Source organism: Tenrec ecaudatus, chromosome 2, assembly GCF_050624435.1.
Source record: "Tenrec ecaudatus isolate mTenEca1 chromosome 2, mTenEca1.hap1, whole genome shotgun sequence".
Classification (NCBI taxonomy): domain Eukaryota; kingdom Metazoa; phylum Chordata; class Mammalia; order Afrosoricida; family Tenrecidae; genus Tenrec; species Tenrec ecaudatus.
The window spans coordinates 178,129,985-178,151,922 of record NC_134531.1 but is presented as its reverse complement, the minus strand read 5'-3'; the positions used below and the strand labels follow the sequence as shown (position 1 = coordinate 178,151,922).

Sequence of the window (21,938 nt, the reverse complement as noted above, 5' to 3'; positions counted from 1 at the left end):
ATATTAAAATTTTTATTTTTTGCACATTTTAGTGTTTAAGTCTTCCTGAGATTAACAACTGAGAATGTTTGCTCAAAATTGTTTCAATTTTTATTTCTTTGAGTACTAATGGATGATGTGATTATAATTTATTCATGTGAAATTACAAGATGTTTCCCTTATAAATTGCTATTTTACATACGTTATTGCCTACTTTTTATCCTTAAATGGTGATATTTTTCTAAATCTTTATAGTCATTCATAAAAAATAATAATGATATATTTTGTATATATCTGTACCAGTTTTACTTTAATGTTTAATAGTATATATGGTACTGATTGACATACATTTATTTTTAAAATTAATTTTACCTAAAATATTTGATTTATGTTTTCTGTCTTTAAACCTAAGTTTGGAAAGGTAAGCTGTACTTTGAGATAATATTCACCAGTTTTTAATTTTTGGTTATTAATTTTTCATATTTCGATTTTTAGTAAATATATTCTATCTTTAATATTTTTGTTTGATTTTGTTGGCTTACCCTATAAGAGAAAAAACCATCTAGCTTATTTTCTCCTCTTCATATAGTGCTTATTTGAGGAAAAAATCATACCTCATGATTATTATATGAGTTGTTTCCTAATCAACTACTTGAAAAGGTGTACAGAATTTGATTTTTATGCAATCATATATTTGTGATACAGTATGCCTTCCTTACTTTTATATGAAAAATAGCATGTTCTCTTCTTAAGCTATGTTTGAGAAGCAGTTGTAAAGTATGCAGTCTTAATTTGGGTACAATTTTGAGTTAAATAATACTATTGAGAATTTGTGTATAATTGAGTAATTTAAAAAATAAATTTAGGGAGAGGAGAATGATGACATTATATTATTGCTATGTCCATTAAATAATTGCACATATTTTATATTTTCAGGAGTTCACATAGCCCTTTCAAAAGGTTTTAAAGTTTTCTTCCTATAAAACCTATATATTTATTCCTAAAATCTTTCTAGTATTATGCTATTAATTTTGTATCTGGAGGCGACTCACTCTTTCTGACGGGGCTGCAAGGGTTAGGCTGGGAAGCCGACAATCCGAAGGGGACGAAGGCGGTCTGCAAGGAGAAGCCAAAACGCCCCAGACGGAAATGGCGCCCAAGGACCAGTGCACGGGGAAACGCAGATCCTGAACTAAAAGGGCGTTGCCGGAAATGGACAGCCGGATTCCTTATGTTGACTACCCGGTGGTTTTCCTGCCTGCCTATGAGAATCCACCAGCGTCCATCCCTCCTCATTCATGAAAGGGTATACCACCCAGACTACAACAATGAGCTGACCCAGTTCTTGCCTGGAATTATCACATTAAAGAAGCCTCCTGGAGCCCAGCTGGGATTTGACATCCAAGGAGGAAAGGCATCCCAGCTGGGCATCTTCATCTCCAAGGTGATTCCTGACTCTGATGCACATGAGCAGGACTTCAGGAAGGAGACCAAGTCTTAGCTGTGAATGATGTGGATTTCCAAGACATTGAACACAGCAAGGCTGTTGAGATCCTGAAAACAGCCTGTGAGATAAGCATGCGTGTACGCTTCTTTCCGTACAATTGTCATCGCCAAGAGAGGACTGTGCACTAGAGTTGCAACTCACAACCTTCCATGTAGAATCTACCTGGACAAGCTGACTAGGCCCCAAGGAAACTCAACTCTCAGCCCTTTCTAGCAGAGTGGAGTCTGAGGTTAGGGAAAGCCAACAGCACTACCCAATGTAGTGACTTAGTTTTCTAGGTAAGCTTCATTCTCAAAGATTGGTGTTTTTAAAAATAACCTAGTGCATGTGGAACCCTGATAAAAAATAAACCCTGGCATTTATTGAATACCATGTGCTAGGCACTTAAACCCAACAGTTCAATGAGAGTGTAGAAATGAGTAGAACAAATAATCCTGGAAGCCTTCCATTTAATCTGACTATTATCTCATCCTTGTACTATTTCTTGCACTATACACTTCAGACTCCAGTGGGATCCTGATTTTTCTCTTTCTTATAGTCTCCCAAAAAAGAAGTAAAATAAATGCTGAGGAAAAAAATTTGTATCTGGTTACTAAATGGAATTAATTTATTAATTTGATAATTTTATCTAACACATAATTTCTAAGAAGACAATTCTGTTCACTTCTTTTTATAATGTGTACCATCTTACATTACTTTTCTTATTATAATAGCTAAGACACTGATACTTTTTAATACACAGAAACTAGTCTAGGAGAATTATTGATAAAAATGAAAGAATATGTTCTTAACTAGAATAAGCTTAATTAAAAAACATTTCTATTTTATTTTAAAGGCAGTATAATATTTATAACTCTATAAACTTTGCATTTATTCATTGAATTTGTTTAGTAAATCCATCTTATTTTCAATTTAACCTGGTATTATGAAATAACTCCATATAATCCCCACAATTTTTCTAGTTTTCACCAATGTCTCTTTTTTGACTTTTTTCATTTGTAAGAGCAAAATAAAAAACCTCACTGCCATGAAGGCAGTGCTGACTCATGCATAGTAAGTGCTGCATGTGCACCCCCCCCCCATCCCCCGGTGCATGGTTACTATTCAAGGGGATAGAGTTAGAGATCTCAGTTTCCCCTCTCACTCCACTACTTACTCACCAAATATATTCACACAGTCACATACACTCTGTTTCAGACAACGTTTATATAAAAATTGGCGTCTCATGTATGAGGGTAAGCCTAGAAGAAAACGTTCTTACTACAGTTCGACTACATACATGTGCACATTTATTTCAAATAAAATATGTTTACACATGTCTCTTTTATCAGTGGGTAGATGAAGACAAATTCAGGTGCCTTCAATATAAAAGGTATATTTTCTGCTATGGAAAAAACAGTGATTTTGAGGACAATGTTAATATTAAAGTTTTAATTAAACTCAAGTGAACTACTTCCGAAACCTTTGAAGCATTGAAACAAGTTTACAGGAATGCTGCCCAACATAAAACTGGATGGAGATTCTAGGCGGATTAAACATTTTAAGGAAGATTAGGCACTCCTCAGCAGGGAGCCCAGGGAGGCAAGGCTGTCAGCCTCAAGGAATAAGGAACCTATTGCTGAAATCCACAGAAAGTGGTGGAATTAAACCAAAGAATTGTCATTGGTGCGATGGCTACTGGTGTTTAGATTTTACAACACTCAGTATTTTCACTTTTACGTGAATTTCTTGGCCTCAGAAGGCGTTTGGCTCTATGGATGCAAATAGTGTTGCCTTAAGATCAACTAGCTCAGGAGCTAACATTTCCATTAGTCTTTTAAGCAAGATCAAAGCTATGTTAAAATGTTGTTGAACTAATCATAATTAGTGACAGGTCCTGGTTTTACCAATATGATCCAGAGAGCAAGGTCCTATCACACCATCAAATGCTCCGGGGATCTGGTGAGCCAATTAAATTGAAGGCTGTGAGGTCAGATCATATGGATATATAGATATAGATAGAGATATGGATAGGGATAGGGATAGAGATAGATAGATTTTTTTTTCCCCCACCATGACAACATTGCACCGGCTAATTCTTGGAGGTTTTGTTGGGAAGCCCTGCCCCGTCCGTGCTGCAGTCCTGATTTCACCTTCAACTTCTTTTCCTTCGCAAACTCAGAGTATTTAGAAGGAGCACCCTGTGAGGCCTTGAGAATGTGAAAAACGCCGTTTTGATGGAGCTAAAATCCGAGTGCAAAGTTCTTTAGGGAAAGATTAGAGAACAAGGACCAGGCCTTCACAAGTGTATAAAGTTATATGGGAGATTTCTTGAGAAACGGAACCTTCACTTTTTGTTTAATAAAAATTGTTTTACTTTTTTGCAGTATTTTTCTCATTTATGCTAATATACAATATTGCCTATTCAGCCAAAAGATATTCTTTCGTGGCAATAAATAATGACATCACTGCTTCTACTATTCTCAAATAACTATAAAGTAACATATATTCCACAACTTATCTGTCAGTTTGTCGTCACTGTGGTGGCTGTTATGTTGCTGTGATGCTATGTCCCTGGCATTGTAAATACCCTAAGGGGAATGGGCTTCAGGAGCGAATCAACAATGAGCTCTAATGAAGTCATAGGTTGTCCCCTTCTGAGGAGTTAGTCACTTTACACCTCAGGAAGAGCAGCCGGGCATGTTTAGACTTAGTGCCAGAAGATGAGCCCCTCAGGTTAGAAAACGCTCAAAATGTGGCTGAGGGAGAGCTGCCTCCTCAAGGTAGAACTGACGATAAGGATGTGGATCCAGTAAACCCTGTTAATAGGGCAAGAATCAAAATCAGAATAAATGGCTGCAAGCCTCTATTACTAATTGGAGCATGGGATTGGAAAACAGGAATCTAGGAAAATTGGAAGTTGTCAAAAGCGAGAAGGAATGCATAAGGAGTGATGCACTAGGCTCAGAGAGCTGTTAGGTGCCAATGAGGCATTCCCCCTATAACTCCTGTCTGCACAACAGAACCAAACGCCCTGGCTCTGGGCCATCCTCACGATTGCTCCCATGCTTGAACCCCTGGTTGCAGCCACTGCACCACTCCATCTCGTCAAGGGCCTGCCTCTTTTTCACTGCCTTTCTTCTTTAGCACACACGACGTCTTTCTCTAGGGCCTGCTCTCTTCCAGCAGTACACCCAAGTACGCAAGGGGAAGTCTCACAATCCTGACCTCTCTGCACCACTGGTCTGACTTCTTCCAAGACAGGTCGGTGTGTCCTTTAAGAGTTCAGGGAAATTTTAATACTCTTCTCCATCACATTGATTCTTCTTCAGTCTTCCTTATTGACTGTCCAAGATTCACATGCATATGAGGCAATTGAAAATACCATGTCTTGGGTCAGACTTACCTTAATCCTCAAAGTAGCAACCTTGATTTTCAATGCACTAAAGAGATAGTATGCAGCACATTTACCTAACACAATGCATCCATTGATCGCTTGGCTGTTGCTTCCATGAGTATTGATTGTGGATCCAAGCAAGATATAATATATGACAACTTCAATCTTTTCTCCATTTATCATCATGTTACCTTTTGGTCTAGTTGTGAGGATTTGGGTTTTCCATATTGAAAAGCAGCCCTTGCTCTTCATCAGCAAGTGTTTCAAGTCCTCCTCACACTTAGCAAGAAAGGTTGTGTCATCTGCATATCAAGGTGTTCATAAACCTTCCTCTAATCCGGATATCTCAGTCTTCTACATATAAGCCAATGTCTCCAACAATTGGCTGAGCATAGAGATTGAATAAATGTGCTGAAAATATACAACCCTCATGGCAGCTTTTCTGATTTTAAACCATGAAGTACCTATCCCCTCGCTGTGTTTAACTCTCTCTTCATCACTGTACAGGTTCTTCAGAGAGCTGTGAAATGTACCATAATACCCCTTCTTGTCGAGATTATTATCTATAGTTTGTTAATATCCATGAAGTTGAATGCCTTGTCACGGTCAAGAAAACACAAGGAAACATCTTTCTGGGATTCTCTGCTTTGAGCCATGCTCCATCTGACATCAGCAATGATACACGTTGGTCTCGGACCTCTTCTGAAGCAGGTCTGAACCTCTAGCAGTTTTCTCTCAAGGTATTGAAGCAACTTTTGTTGGATGATCTTCAGCAAAATTTTACTTACGTGGTATATTGAGGATATTGTTCTATACTTCGAATACTATGTTTGGCTGCCTTTCTTTTGAATGGGTATCAATATGATTTCTGTCCAGTCAGTTGGCCAATAAACTATCTAGCTTATTTACTGGCATACACTAGTTAGCTCGTTAAAACATTTCTATTGGTCTTTCATCAATTCCTGGAACCTTGTTTTGGGTTAATGCTGTCAGTTCAGCTTGCATCATTGGTTCCTGCTCATATGCTAACTGTTGGAATGATGGAGTGTCGACAAGTTCCTTTTGCTTGGAGCCGTGTATTCTTTTGATCTTCCTTGATGCTTCCTCCATCACTCAAGATGCTTCCTGGGTAGAATCTTTTGATATTGCTACTGGAAGCTTTCATTTTTCCTTGAGTTCTTTTAGTTTAAGATATGCAGAGTATGTTTTTCCTTTTTGGTTTTCTAACTCCCGGTCTCTGCGTATTTTGTTATAATATTTGACTTTGTCATCTCAAGTGTGTTTTGAAATTTTCTGTTTAACTCTTTCACTTAATCATTTTTTTTCCATTTGCTTTAGCTACTCTGTGAGTATGAGCTAGTTTTAAAATTTCTTCATTAGTATTAAATGCATGTAATCTAGTTCTAGGCACTAATGAGCTGAAATGGGCAGGCATTGGCAACTTTGAATCATAATGACTTGTAGCATATTCATCTGGGAATGACAAATTCAATATAAATAGCATCACATTCACCACCATAAAAAGGGTGTTTCATGATTTATGTTCCAGTAAAACGCTGTCTGTGATAGGATAATATCTCCACAATATGAAATTCATTAAATATAATTATTATTTAAATTTATGCATTGACTATTAAAGGTAGTGATGAAGAAGTAAAGGAACATTACCAACATCTTCAGTCTGAAATTGATCAAACATATATGTAAGGTACACTAATAATTATTGATGATGGGAATAAAAACTTGAAGATAGAAAAGAGGGAACATGGGTTGGAAAATATGGAACTGGTTATAGAAACAAAGCTGGGGAATAGACATTCCAAACCACTTAGTTGTGTTTGAGGAGTCATGGTGGAGTTGCGGTTATGGACTGACAGTTTGAAACCACTACCTGCTCCATGGGAGATAGATGGGCTTCCTACTGCTCTAAATGTTTACAGTCTCAGGAACTCACAGGGGCAGTTCCATCCTGTCCTACAGAGCTGCTATGAGTTGGCATCAACTCAATGGATGTGAGGCAGTTGTGCCCATATGGAACCTATACATAGATGAAGAGGCAGTTGGACAAGCAGAACAAGGAAATACTACATGGTTTCAAACAAGAAAGTTATGTCATCTCAAAATACTTATCAATGTTTATGTTGATCAATTAATTTGATAAACTGTATTATATAAATAATAATGTAGCATTAGGTTTGAAGAGATGCTTATTAACAATATGCAGATGATACAAGCTTGATTGCTGAAAGTGTGCACTTGAAACCACTGACTGATTATGATCGAGGATTGTAGCCTTCAATGTGGATTACAACTGAATGTAAAGAACAACTAAGGATTTGGTCCTACTTGGATCCACAATCAGTCCTTATGGAAGCAGCCCTCAAGGGATCAACGATGTGTTGCACTGGTAATGTTGCTGCACAAGACCCCTTCAAAACATTCAACAGCAAGGATACTTTGAAAACTAAGGTATACTCACTCAAGCCACAGCATTTTTAATGGTATTACATGCATATGAAATTTGGACACTCAATAAGGCAGTCTGAATAAGAATTGATGCCTTTGAATTATGATACTAGCAGAGAATAGTGTCAATACTACAATACTTCCAAAAGAATAAGAAGACCTGTCTTGGAAGAAGTGTCACCAGAATGCTCGTTAGAAGCCAGGATTAGCGGATGTTGTCTCACATGTTCTGGACATGTTACAAAGAGCGAACAGTCCTAGAAAAGGAGACTGTGCTTGGTACAATGGAGGGCAGCATACAGGGAAAGACCCTCCACAAAATTACTGACATGGAGGTTACACCCTCGGCCTCACCCACTTGAGTGTCTGTGATGATGGTGCGGGACTGCTCCAGGTTTTCTTCTTTTGTACACATGGGGAGCTATTAGTTGGACATGACTGGGTAGTAACTGATCGTATCTATACCCTGAAATGTATATGTTGTCACGTTTATATCTTTAAGTCTTTTAATGAATTATTCCTTTATTTGATCCTATTCTTAAAATATTTGCTATGTTTATAGATTGAATTAATAGCTATTGTTGTGAATTGACAATACACTCACAACTGGACTAATAAACATTGGGATGTACTGGAAATGAACTTGCCAAGGACTTCCTCTTCCATGGATCTACACCCCTTCCTACGGAAGCAGCAGTCAAGAAGCCAAAGGCTGCATTACATCGGGCAAAGCTTTTTCAATAGACCCCTTTACAGTCTTGAACAACAAAGCTGCCCTTTGTGGACTACTGTGCACCTAACCAAAGCCGACACATTATAAATTGCCTCATATGTATGTGAAAGCTGGACAATGACTAAGGAAGACCGATAAAGCTAACGTGTTGGAATATGGTGTTGGCACATGTTTGAAACATGGACAGCCAAAGAACAATGGAATCAGTCTTGAAGAAAGTCAGATTGAATGTTCCTTACATGAGAGGACGGCAAAATTTTGTCTAACATATTTTGAACTCAGGAAAGGAAATCTATAGGGACAAAACCTTGGATCAGGGGTGGTTGGGGAAAAATGGGGAGTTAATAACAATGAGTACAAAAATAAAGAAAATATTCTGTAATTGATTGTGCAGATGATTGTACAACTCTTCTTAACATGATTGAACTATTGAATGGTATGATATGTGAACTGCATGTCAATAAAACTGTGATATGAAACCAAAGGATTATAATAAAAAGAAAAACCATCAAGAAGATGGATTGGCACAGTTGTTACAATAATGTGCTCAAACATATCACATATCAGTCATGAGAGTGGAACAGCACTGGGAAGTTTTTTGTTCTGTTGCTGTGATTCTGAACCAACTGCCACCTAATAACAAGACCTACCTACATTTGAGGCAAAATGTTTATAATGATGATTTCCAACTACTGAGTTTATATATGTGTGTATATGAACTCATATACAAATATTTATTTCCCTACTAGACTAGAAACTGATCAAAAACAGCATTATTGTCAGCTATATCCCTTGTTGCTACTCAATCCATATATTGTGGAAAACATTGAATGAATGTTTGATGGATGAATGTAATTTTTATTGTTTTCTCTCAATTTTCTTATTGATTTGTTTCTAAATAGTTACCAATTAACAAGTGCATTTTAATAGTCATTTGTGTTAAAAATATACATTGATCAAGGTTTCATAACTGGTTTTTTATATTTAACACACCTTGAGGGAAAATCAGGTCTTTTTTAAATTCCACAAATATATTAATACAATAATGTTATAGAATATCAGAGAGACACTAATATTTGCATCTGTAGATTTATTTTCAGTCATCTCCAGACATTCAATAAACTTTAAATATATTTTGAGAACATTAAAGGGGTCACATATTTCTCTTTTTTATTGTTCTACAAAATTGTCATATTTGTTTTATAAATTATTAATGAAATTGCATTTTTAATAAACTACACAATATAAAGACATGTGTATGAATACAATTATCATTTTAAGTATACCCTGCTTATAATAATTATAATAAGCTGCATAATGACCAGTCCTCCAAAGATAAATCCACATTAAGATGAAGCATCATGAAAAATGCATGGGAAAATATAATAGTAGGAAATATAATCACTCTAGGTTAAACAATTTGCATCGGGGTGGAAAGGATAAAAAATAAGTATATAGTCTAGATTTTATTATCTTTCTTGCTACTTAAACTGTAAGAAATTTTATGATTTAGGTTATCAATCTTAAGAAAAGGTGTGAAATGATCTTGTGCTCCGCATTTTATCTTGCTATTATAGTATTACATTGAGTCAAAATTGACTCCATGTCCATGTTTAAGGAAGTTTCTTATACAATCACATCCAAACAAAGGTAAGTAAAAGAAACTTAGTGCTACAAAATCATAAACTTACTTTTAAACAAAAATATCTGACTGTGAAGCTTTTTATTTCTCTACATAGTCTTCATTACAGTATACACACTTTTGGAGATGGTATTTCTATATTTATAATCCCCCTCACAGTAAATGGAGAAAAGGTGGAAGTTGTCAAGGATTTGCCTTGATTGGATCCACAATCAATGATCATAGATGTAGCAGGCAAGAAATCAAAGATGCAATGCATTGGGTAAGTCTTCAGCACAAGACCTTTTAAAGTTTTTCAAAGCACTTAAGACTTAAGGTACCATGACCCAAGTCATGGTATTTCCAAGGTGCACGAGAAAGTTGGACACTGAATAAGGAAGACTGGAGAATCAATGCATTTTAATTATGGTGTTGGCAAGGAATATTAAAGTACCATGGACTGGTCAAAGAACAAACAATTCTGTTTTGGTAGAAGTATAGCCCAAATGCTACGTAGAAGCAGGATGGCGAGGCTTTGTCTCACATACTTCAGCCATGCCATCAGGAGGCCTCCATGCCTGAAGCACGTCACAGCTTGGTAAAGCAGAGAGGCCACCCAAGAGAGCCAAGTCCTCAACAAGATGGATGGACACAGTGGCTGCGGCAATGGGCTCACACATAAGGGCGGTTGTGAGAATGGTGCAGGGCAGTGTTTCCTTCTGTTGTGCACAGTGTTGTTATGAGTCGGGATGCCTTGATGGCACCTCGCCCCAGGAATCCTTCCCCAGAGAAGCATGCACTCCTTAAGTTACAGTCCCCAACAGCGAGCCAGCAGTAGAGGTGTATTTGAGGGACTCACATTGTATTCCTTTATTATTCTTTGAGTTCTGGGAGCAAAAAAGAAATCTGATTGCGTGGGCAAGGTAAAATTTCACACTGAAATTCTCCTTGGACAACCCTTCCTACCTTCAGGCAAGGAACAAGTGCATGGCTATGATAACAAAGAAAAAAATCCTAGGCACAGATCCCCTTTCTGAATGATGAAGTTTTTACTGCTCTTCATCTTCATAATGAGCCCCTAGCATCGTACTGTGTCCTTCCAGAACGTGTCTCATTTAGCCCTTTGTTATCCCTCAGCTAGTCATCATCAAATTCTGAGCAAACCTCTCTGCCTTGCAATGAAGAGATCCACCAGATTCCTTTGAAAGCCATTCTTTTGGTTCAACATTTGCTAACGTATCCTAATGAAGCTAGGACAAGTGTCTTACCAATAACGCTTGTCTGCGGTTGTCCACTGATCATAGAGATATCTTAAACCAGGTTGGGAAGCCGAGTAGAATACTTTTACTTATCATCACACACAGAAAGATACACATGTGTGCTATGCATCCATAACGACCCTACATGACACATTAGAAAAATATTATTTGGTTTATTCGGCTGCAGTCTTTGCCAGAAGAGGATCTCAGGGGTACAGTGGTTATATAGTGGAAGGTGGACTGATAGCCACAGGGTGAGCAATTTGATACCCCTAGTCTCCATGGTAGAGAGATAAGACTTTCGACTCTTGAAAAGAGCTGCAGTCTCAGAACCCACAGGGGCAGTTCCACCCTGTCCTATAGGGTGACTACGAATCAGGATCAGCTTGATGGCAGAGAGTTGGGACTTTGGAATCTTGGCCAGAACATATCACTAGGACTTTGCTCCGCACAATCACTGGTGGGTTAAAAACCCCGACCTTTCTGTTAGAAATGCCAACGCTTACACCAATAGGGCCTGGGCTCTCTCCTTTTCTAAATAATTACTTACAGTTCTTACCAGATAATTCCCAAGCACAGCTATATTTTAACTCATTGCTAATAGCAGGTGTTTTATTTTTTTGTAAATAAAATGTAACCCCATTCCTATCTCTATTGCCTATAAGTTCACTACGCACCACTATAGCCCAGAGTAGAACTGCCTCCTGAGGTTTCCAAGGTGGTAAAGTTCAGAGAACGAGGTTTCCTCATCTCTCTTCTGCAAATCAGAGTATCTGGTGAGTTTGAACCACCAACTTTTTGGTTAGCAGCCAAGTACTTAACTACTACACCATAGAGAATGTGCAAAAACATTTCATTTGTTTTCCCTTTGCAATGAGTGGAAGACATTTGACTCAATAATAGCTATCATTTTCTGAACGCTCATTATTTGTTGACCTTTTACATCTAGGCAGTTTGGAACTTAGAGTCCACCGAGATGTACCGTAGAAGAAGCCTGTCAAGTTATGAGAAAAGTATCGGCCACTGAGAACCTTATGCAGCAAGCACATTCATACCATGACACACAAGACCTCACCATCAATCAGGAGACTTGAGAGCTACGCTTTTCGCTCCTGTTTTTAAGAAATACCACACTTAACCCTCATAAATCTTTATAATGTAGGTGTTGTTTCTTTCCTTTTTGGTTTTCTTGTCTGTTTGTGTCCATGTTTTGAGTTGTACGTATCATAGAGAAAATAATCTCAGATCTATCTACATTAAATGTCTGTCAGCATTCTGGCATAAACCTTTTTTAATATACATATTAATTTCTATGAGGTTTATAGTTCAGAATGGAATTCCTGGGCTATGCAATTGTATACATAACAGTTTTACAAACCTCCAAATCATTTTATTAAAATTTATATGAATATTTATTTACTTTTGAAAATTTAAGAAAAAAGAGTTCCAGAAGTAATTTATTCACCCCAGGATTGTAAAAGGCAAGTCTGACTCCCAACACAGATAACCATTTCGATGTTTTGTGCATCAGGTGTCTTTCAATTGCACTTGCTAAAGACCAATGCTCTTCACTGAGAGCATCCATTGCAATGGCAAATAACACAATTGTATTAGCTTACTTATCATTAATAAATGGATTACTATCAACACAATATTTCTCTTATTAAGTGCTCCACATGATTAGGTTTTTACTTAATAATAATTTCAATATCACTACTCAATGATCATTATCATATTTATACTCAAAACAACATGATCCAAATTCTCTCGGCTCCGTCTCACTAAGACATCCAACCTCTTTCTCATTCCAGCCATTTCTAACACAATCAATTTCCTGGTGGCACACTTTAAAGCAACTCTTTCCAACAGAATTATTTGTTTCTTGCTTTCTGCCCTGTGGTTTATGCAGAATTTTATTTATTTATTAACTGGAATGGGTCTGTCTTAGCTTTTTGATTTTTAAATTCTCAAATTCCATTCTTTCTAGAATACAACAAATTTATAAATGGGAAAAGATAATTCTAGGATAAAATCCTGTGTAACTAATATAATACAGTTTATTTTATTAAATATATTTGAACAAATAAGTGTCACAAATCTAGTACAGAATATTGACAAGAGATTCCTACAATAAGCATTCAATAACTCATTCTTCATAACTGCAATAATTCTTTACCCACAGCTTACTGCTGAGTTAGCCATGCACCTTGATTTCATATTGTGCTTGCCTGTTGGTTCTTGTCTACCTGATTTGAGTTTCTTTATATTTAATTTATCCCCATTACTCTACTTCCAAATTTATGGATAAATCAATAGCTTTCCATTGGTTTCACAATATCCCTGGGATACTGTATGCAATGAGGGTCCGCAGTGTCTATTTTCAGAAAAGAATTACAAGAATATTAAGGAGTGATTTTATACTCTTGTAAAGTAGCTCTTAATACTCTTAATATTTAATTTGTCTTTGACAATGTTTCTATTTAGAATCCTTATAAACTTCCCCGTTCATTTACAGAGCCACCTTTGAAAACCTCATCCCTGAAGAACCTGTCTCCAACCAACGTCCTAATCCTGTACCCCACCATACACACACATTGATGTCTACACAAATAATACTAATGTACACCAAAATCTCAATGTATATTTTCCCTGGATGCTATTAATGTAGTCTGCATGATATATTATATATTGGCAGAAAATGGCTGCATCATCTTATTGCTACTTTTATGGGAATTTGCATTTAAGAATGCTCAGAAATTGCTTATGCCACTTCATCGATAATTTACAGAATAAAATATTAAATACAAAATACTTTACAACACATTAAATGACTAAATAGCCTGCACAATGATTAAAAGTATTTCTGTTCTTTCTTAATTGGGAGATAATTAAGAAAGAATAGTTCTTTACTTGCTTTTCCATCATAAGTAAGCATTTTATGGGATTGTTATGGCTATTGTAGAGCCTAAAGTAATATGGCAAAATGGCTGAAATATAATTAGCACTCAGTAACTCAATGAATGATAACAGTCCCTTATAATGTTTCTCATCTTACATTCTCTCTCTCTCTCTTTATTTCTTTCACGAAGGCACACACAACTTTTCTTTCTAACATACACATGTCCTGTCACATAAACAATTTAATAAGTGTCTAGATATCGTCCCAAGATGAGTATGTTCTACTTTTCTTGTTTTTGTAAGCTGGAATGAGATCTATGGAGAAATTTTTTTTCCTGAAGTTTATGTTGGATGTTTTTGTCTCTTTTAGGAATGTTATCAATAAACGTACTTGTAGAAATTCTTTAGTATGTATGTATCTTTTTTCTAACTTATTTTAGTAACTAGAAAGTTAGACATCGACCACTAACTAAAATATAAGCAGTTCAAACCCACGAGGTACTCTGAGTGAGAAAGATGAGGCTGTGGGCCCCTAAAGATCTACAGATTCAGAAACCCTGTGAAGTCATTCTACTCTGCCTATAGAAGTTCTGTGAATCAGAATCTGCACACTTACGTTCCGGGTTTTGTTCTAGGTAATTTATTTACATAATTTGATTTAAATCACAACTGTGCAGGCACATGTACAATTGTCTAAAATTTAGAAAGAGAAAATATACGGAAATTTTCATAAAGAATAACACATCTAGACAAAAGAACCTAATGATATGGTGATTACAGCACTCAACTACTAAGAGCAAGGTCAGTGGGTTGAACCCACTCTTGGGTCTACAGAGACACATCCGACAGTCAGTTTCCATAAAGATTCAGAACCTTGGAAACTCTTTTGGGAAGTTCTACCCAGACATTCACTAACAGTTTTATTTATTTCGTTTGTTGTTGACATAGTGGCAGTATGGTCTATTCTATTAGAAACTGTCACAAAAAACCATGTCATTTTAGAAACCTGTGATAGAGATAGTAAATGTTTGATAAAATGTCTGTGCAGGTATAGGTAGGTCATTGTGATCGATTCCCCTTTCTCCTCCCACCTTCCCCTTCCCCTCCTGGTATGGCTACTCTCAATATTGGTCATGAGGAGTTTATCTGTCCTATATTCCCTGTGTTTCCAGATCTTACTTGTACCCCTGTACATGCTTTGGTCTAACCAGATTGGTAAGGTAGAATTAGAGTCATGATAGTGGGGGTAGGGTCGGGGAGGGGAGGAGGAAGCATTAAAGTACCAGAGGAAAGCTGTATATTTCATTGGTGCTATACTGCACCCTGACTGGCCCATCTACTCCCCATGACCCTTTTGTAAGATTAGCTTAGGGGCCTCTACTCTGCACTCCCACCCCCCTCATTTACATTATGAGTTTTTGCTCTGAGTCTTTGATGCCTGATATCTAATCCCATCCCAGGGGGATGGACAACAAACACGGGGGTAAAGGGAGACATTGGGTGGTATAAGACATGAGAAAAATAATAATAATTTATAAATTATCAAGGGTGCATAAGGGAAGGAGGGGGAAGGAGGGGAAAAACGAGGAGCTGATACCAAGGGTCAAGTAGAAAGACAATGCTTTGAAAATGATGATGGCAACATATGTGCAAATGTTCTTGACACAATGGATGGATTTATGCATTGTGATAAGAGTTGTATGAGCCCCAATGAAATGATCTTAAAACAATGTGTGTGTAGTTAAAGCAGAGAGATGTTTAACTTAGCTGCTTAGTGATGCTTAACTGCTGTCTTAGAGCATGTTTAAATTCAACACTCTGGATGCACTTGGCATATATGGCCCAAAAATATTATTCTAAAATATACCTTCTACAATAGTCCTTGTGCAATTCACTAATTTCAATTATTTTAATTTTAATTAAACATTACAAATGTTAAAACATTTCTAGCTTAGGTCTAGTGATTGAATTACATGCATTTGCCTTGCACAAGACCTTCCTGTGCTGTGAATATTTGTACCTGTATCTTTTTCCATCAAGAGATACATGGAGTAAAGGTGTTGGATTGACATACTCTTAGTGTCCTTGTTTAAATTAAACAGTCTTACCCAGAACAAAGGCAAGGCAAAGAAGAAGAAAAAAAAAACAGAATACAAAATTTCTCTCTCTTAGTTTGGAATTATTACACTCCCATGACCTTTGTTACCAAGAACCTTATAATTTTATTTTTTGCTAGCATAATGTTCTTTGTTAAATAGGAATAATTGTTCGAATCTATATTCATTAACAATCTGTTCATTTGAAAAGTCAGGAGACTGAGTAATGGATCCCCTTAAAGCTCTTTAAAACCCTAAGAGCTGATGGAATAGAGCACTACATTTTTTTTTCCAAAAATGCCTTTTCCATATTTTTAACTAAGGTACAAACTACTCTTTAGTGATCATAGTCCCCAAATCCACCCGACTAGCATCTAGTCAACTCTAATTCACAGTGACCCTAGAGACTTTTTGAGGCTGTAAATCTTTCTGAAAACATATTTGCTTTAGCTTTTTCCCTCTGAGTAGCTGGAGAATCACTGAGCTTGTGGTTATCATCCAACACTTACCCAGCAGCACTAAGAAAACTCCTGCTATTCCCTCTAAATTCTAATAGAGAAAACAAGTGTAAAGGTAAGTAGGGGAACAACATGAGCTTCCACAGGAACACACCTTACAAAGGATTTCAGTTAAAATGGTTTATTTGGAGGGTGAAGAAACTGTAGCCAAGGGAATGGGCACATAAAACAGGGACAGATAGACAACTGATAAGGGGTGTTTTCAAGCACTTATGTGCATAATAAAACTCTGTCTTACAAACGTTACTTTGGGAGACTGTGCTAAACCTATACCTCAGGATTATCTTACATGAGGGTTAAGGAGCTCACTGTATGTAAACCTCAATTCCTAAATGTCATTGGTAGAAGGCTGCTGATGTCAGATATTAACTTCCTGCTGCTTTTATTCTGCTACTCAGGCTGCTAAGTAGGATCCAACAGCTCGAGAAAGTCCTTTGGCAAAACATTCCAGTGATGAAAGTTTGGTCAGAGGCCCTACATTACTAAGGGTGGGGAATGTGGGCTGTCTTCTACCAATAGCTGCTACAGAGATGATTGTACAAAAGGACAACTCAGAATTGCTGTCTTTAGGGACACAGAAGTTACCTATTTATAGCATAAGGAGGATGGAACTGAATAAAGCAGCCAACAGAGAAAAATAAAAGAAGACTTTATCTTAGAGCTATTTATAAGTTCCACTAGAAAGATGGCTCAGTAGTTTTTTCATAGGTAACAATACTTTCATTATAGTCTGAGAATCGAGCTGATACTCTCTGTCTGGTGGAATATATTAACTTGGACATTTCCATTTATTATTGTGTTTTTTAAAACTTCCTTTAGCTATATATTTTCTAATTTACTGCACGTGTCTTACTATGCAATTATTTAATCACACAATGGTTTAAACTGCAGAAAAAGTTAATCCTGGGGGTGAGGTGGGGGTGGAGAAAAAACATACTCAATCTTGTAATGGCTAGTCATATCTGAAAGGGTCACTAATGGCAAGCTGGCTCAATAATATCTTCCCTTCTCAAAATTGTTGGTGGGTTTTGTCCACATAATTCAACATCTTTTCCAACACATATACATTTTAACCAGGGAACGTAATTGTGCACACATGAAGGCAAACTCCCTTTTTACAGGAGTCAGGGCTTCATGTATCATAAATGATGTACACTCAGAGACAGTCACATACTCTACAGAGTATCTGAAGTATTCTGCACAGAAGGAGGAAGCGCTGTCCTGTGTCTTACTAGCATTGTAGTCCTTACCAAACCAAGAACAGAAAGGCCCTTCAAGAAGACACCATGCTCTCTATGCTAATCAGCTTGCCACCTTTCAAGTTAGAAATCTGATTGTGTCAAACAGAAACAAATGAAAAAAAGAAAAAGGGGGGGCGTCTATTTGAATTTCTTTTTGAAGCCACAAGTAACAAGGGACTCCTGCCTTTCAACAATTTAAGGTTTTCAAGCTTGTGGCACTTCAGTGTATGTACAAGGACAGAAAGCTAAGACAGGAGAGCCTCTATTTTCCATTTAAACTGATATCATGATATCTGGGGAGTCTGAGAGTAAGAATAGAAAACAGAAAGGGGATCAGCTTCAATGACCTACAAAAAGAGAAAAATACCATTTAGAGGCATTATCAGTTCATATATACGTAAGGGTTAAACACAAGTTGCCAATTAGGATGAAAGGCAATTGTTCTCCTTTGGCTACCTGGTTATATGCACAGTTTCATAACAAAGAATGAATATTTTCATATTATAGGTGAATTTAGTCACTAGCTCACATTGCAAGCATAACTTTTAAGATTAACCCTTGTAGGCAAATACTGAAAAGCACCAACCCCCCACTTTTTTTAAAGGAAAAACTGAATAAATTCAATTTGTAACCCTATGCATTTATGATGCTCCTTAATGCTGCTTAAGATACTTTGGAATTCACAAGGTTGAGATAGGCATCAGAAAGAACAAAGAAGATTCAATGTTTGAGAGCAGGAGACTTTGTCTAAACAATTTCCTCGTCAAAATCATTCAGCATATTGTAAAACATGGTATGAGTATTAAGCATGTGTGTGCAAGTGGATGATGTTAGCTATACAATGGAAGAGATACATAGGGGATTTGTGTCAGTAGAGGGGGCTAGCATATTAACCTTTAAAAAAAAGTTAAAAAAATATGCTGGCCTTGCAAAGCATGGAGAAACTGTATAGTAATATCATCACCACACAGCACTGATGGAACAGAACTCAGAGGCACAGAATTTCATTTTGGAAGCAACCTTCAAACATGATGCAAATGCTGGCCATTGGCAATCCTTCTAATATTGCCCCTAATTGTTGGTTACAAAGATTTGAGCCATGGATTGGGCTGAAAGACTAATTTTACTGATTATGCTGTTACCCAAAACATTGTTTCTTTTTCAATTGTTATGTATGACATTTTACTCAATGTATGAACATTCAAAAAAGTGTTTTATAACTATTGGTATCGTGTTTTCACAATAGCACAGTATCTAAAATTGGTAATTATTTGCATAGTTAAATCATATGAGTATAATTATTTTCTTTCATGAAATGTTCAGTTTAATTCAACCTATTGCAATGCAATTGATTCTGATTTTATCTCACATACACAAGAATCAGGAGCGACTGGTTCCTAGAGAAGACATCATCTTGGTAACATAGAGGGCCAGCTCAAAACCCATGAGCTGGAATGTCCCAGCCACTGCAACACTGCGGCCAAACCTGGCGAGGGTAAGGACAGTACAGCACTGGGTGGTATTTTGTCCTGTTGGCAGTCCATGGACTTTTTAATAATTTCCACTAGCACCAAAATTCAAATGCATCAATATTTCTATAGTCATTTTTATTTAGCGTCCAACTTTCACCTGCATGAGGCAATTGAAAATACAATGGATTGAGTTAGGTGTAATTTAGACAACAAGGTAACCTCCTTTTCAACACTTTAAAAAGCTCTTGTATAGCAGATTTTTCCAAAACAACAGGATGTTGGATGCCTTGACTGCTGCTTCCATGTGTCTTGATGGTGGATCCAAGCAAGATTAAAACCTTCACAGCTTCATTTTATTCGCCTTTAACATGATGTTACCTACTGGCTTCGTTTTCAGGATTTTGATTTTCTTTTCAATCAGCTGTAATCTATACTTAAGGCTGCAGTGCTTGATATAAACCAGCAAGTGCATCAATCCTCCTCATTTTCAGTAAGCAAGGTTGTTCCATCTGTTAATACGATTGTTTTATAAGACTTCCTGCAATCCTCATGCACTATTTTTTTCATATAATTCAGCTTTCTATTATTTTTTCTGAGCATAAAGATTTAATGAGCATGGTGAGAGAATGCAACTTTGACCTGCACTATAGTAGCTACACAAATTAATGTCAGCTTCATCAAAGTATGAAAGGGTGGAGTCGAGCCTGTCACTCAGGTCACAGTCTGATGATCCCTCCTTGTGGGCATGATTTTCTCATGAGGATTCTGGGAACTTCCACTCTCTTGATGCTGCCATAAGAAGAGGTGGGCCTCTCTCCCTCTCTGCTTCACATTCCTATTGACAAGTCACATGGAGTCACACTGATGGCAGCCAAAGCCTGGAAGATGCATTCACAACCATTGGATCCACAGCCTGTGATCTTCCTGCATCAGCATCATTCCATACACTGGGGGAATTCAGGTAATATTGTACTCATGGGTGAAGAATGAATTTATGAACTTGATCTGGACTGGACTAGAAAGTCTTATTGATGCATAACTATTTGATGTAAAGTTCTCTCTTCCATGTATATGAGTGTCAATGGTTTTTTTTTTTTCCTCTAGTCAACTCAGTCTAACATATATACCTTTTCTGATTTTGAACTCGTGGTACAAGGAGGTACCCCACCAAAAATGGAAAAAGGCTCTACTGGGTAGAGCTTTCATAGAATGCATTTTCCCCAGCTAGGCAAGCTTCAAGCAATTCACTCTGAGTCTGTGAACCCAATGGCATTATCTGGGAAGATTTTCTCTGGTTACAGTGATTTTTTTCATAAAATCAGTTTCACTCAAACCTCATTTTTGGTGATGCCGATTTAAGAGAACAGTGTGCAGCTGTGAAGTTTTAGTGACTGCTCAAGACCTGTTGTTGATGAACTGTAGTGGATGTTGCACACAGCTCACAAGGACAGCGCTGTGGGAAAATCTCAAGTGTACATAGAGGTGGCTTTCTTATTTCAACCAGGTGAAGTGTCAATGAATGACAAACCTTGTTCTGGGTGTCCCTAAACTTCCTAAATGGATGAAAATATCAACTTGTAGTGCATTTGGAGTTCATTCCACCAGATCAGACTGTTAATCAAGCTTTCTATTTAGAAGTTCCGAAAAGATTGCGTAACAGTGTGCAACAAAAAAGGCCAGGGTGCGACAAAAAATTGTGGCAGACACGGAACTGATTTTGCTACCACGACAAGACACCTGTTCATGCAGCTATCTCAGTGTACCAGTTTGGGCACAAAATAGCATGCCCCTTGTGTCCCTTACACGTGATCTTGTTCTGTGTGACTTCTTTTTGTTTCCTTGAATGAAGAGGGACTGGAGAAGGCAGCGATTTGATGAAACAGAAGAGGTGAAGAAAAAAACAAGGGAGGTGCTATCAGCCATCCAAACAGATGAGTTTAAAAATGTTTTCAAGAATGGAATCGCAGATTTGACAAATGGATTAAGTTTAACAGAGAGTACTTTGGAGATGATAAGGTTGTTTTGCAAAAAAAAACAACAACATAATTTTGAAGCAAAAATTCCATTTTGGGGGGGTAGCCCTGCCCATATCCTTGTTTCCTCTTGATCTATGGACAAGTTCTGCATAAGCACAATGTAATATTCTGAGATTCTCATTCTTCTCAAGGATATCCACAACTTCTTATGGTCCACAGAAGTAAACATTTTTCTTGTATTCCTTACTTTCAGCCAAGATGCATCTGAAATCAGCAGTGATTATTCCTTGTTCCATGTCCTCTTGGGAATCCATCGTGAACCTCTGGCAGCTCTCGATCAAAGTACTGCTGCCACCATTGTTGTATACTAGTCAGCAAAATGTTACTTACATATCATAATAACTATGCTGTTGTACAATTTGCGCATTCTGTTGGGTCACTTTTCTTCGGAGTCGGTATAAATATGGACCATTTCCAGTCTGTTGACCAGCTAACTCTCTTCCAAGTGACTATGTGTGTGTATTGTTTCCATCTTTTTTGATGCTTCCTGTTTCATTCAATGTCTCCTATAGAATCTTTTAAAATTGGGCTCGAGGCTTGAATTGTTTCTTGAGTTCTTTCAATTTCAGGAATATTCTTCCTTTTTGATTTTCTAACTAGGTCTTTGCTCATTTCAGGATATTTTCTTTGTCTTCTGAAGCTACCCTTAATATTTTCCATTTAGCAATTTGACTTCATAATTTCTTCCATGTACTTTAGCTACTTCACCATTAGGGACAATTTTCAGTCCTTTCTG

At 37.2% G+C, this 21,938-nt stretch overlaps 1 pseudogene; it reads left to right on the top strand.

Moving 5' to 3' along the window:
• Positions 1-1,191: 1,191 nt before the first annotated feature.
• LOC142441112 (PDZ domain-containing protein 11 pseudogene) lies at positions 1,192-1,694 on the top strand (annotated as a pseudogene).
• The last annotated feature ends 20,244 nt before the right edge of the window (positions 1,695-21,938 follow it).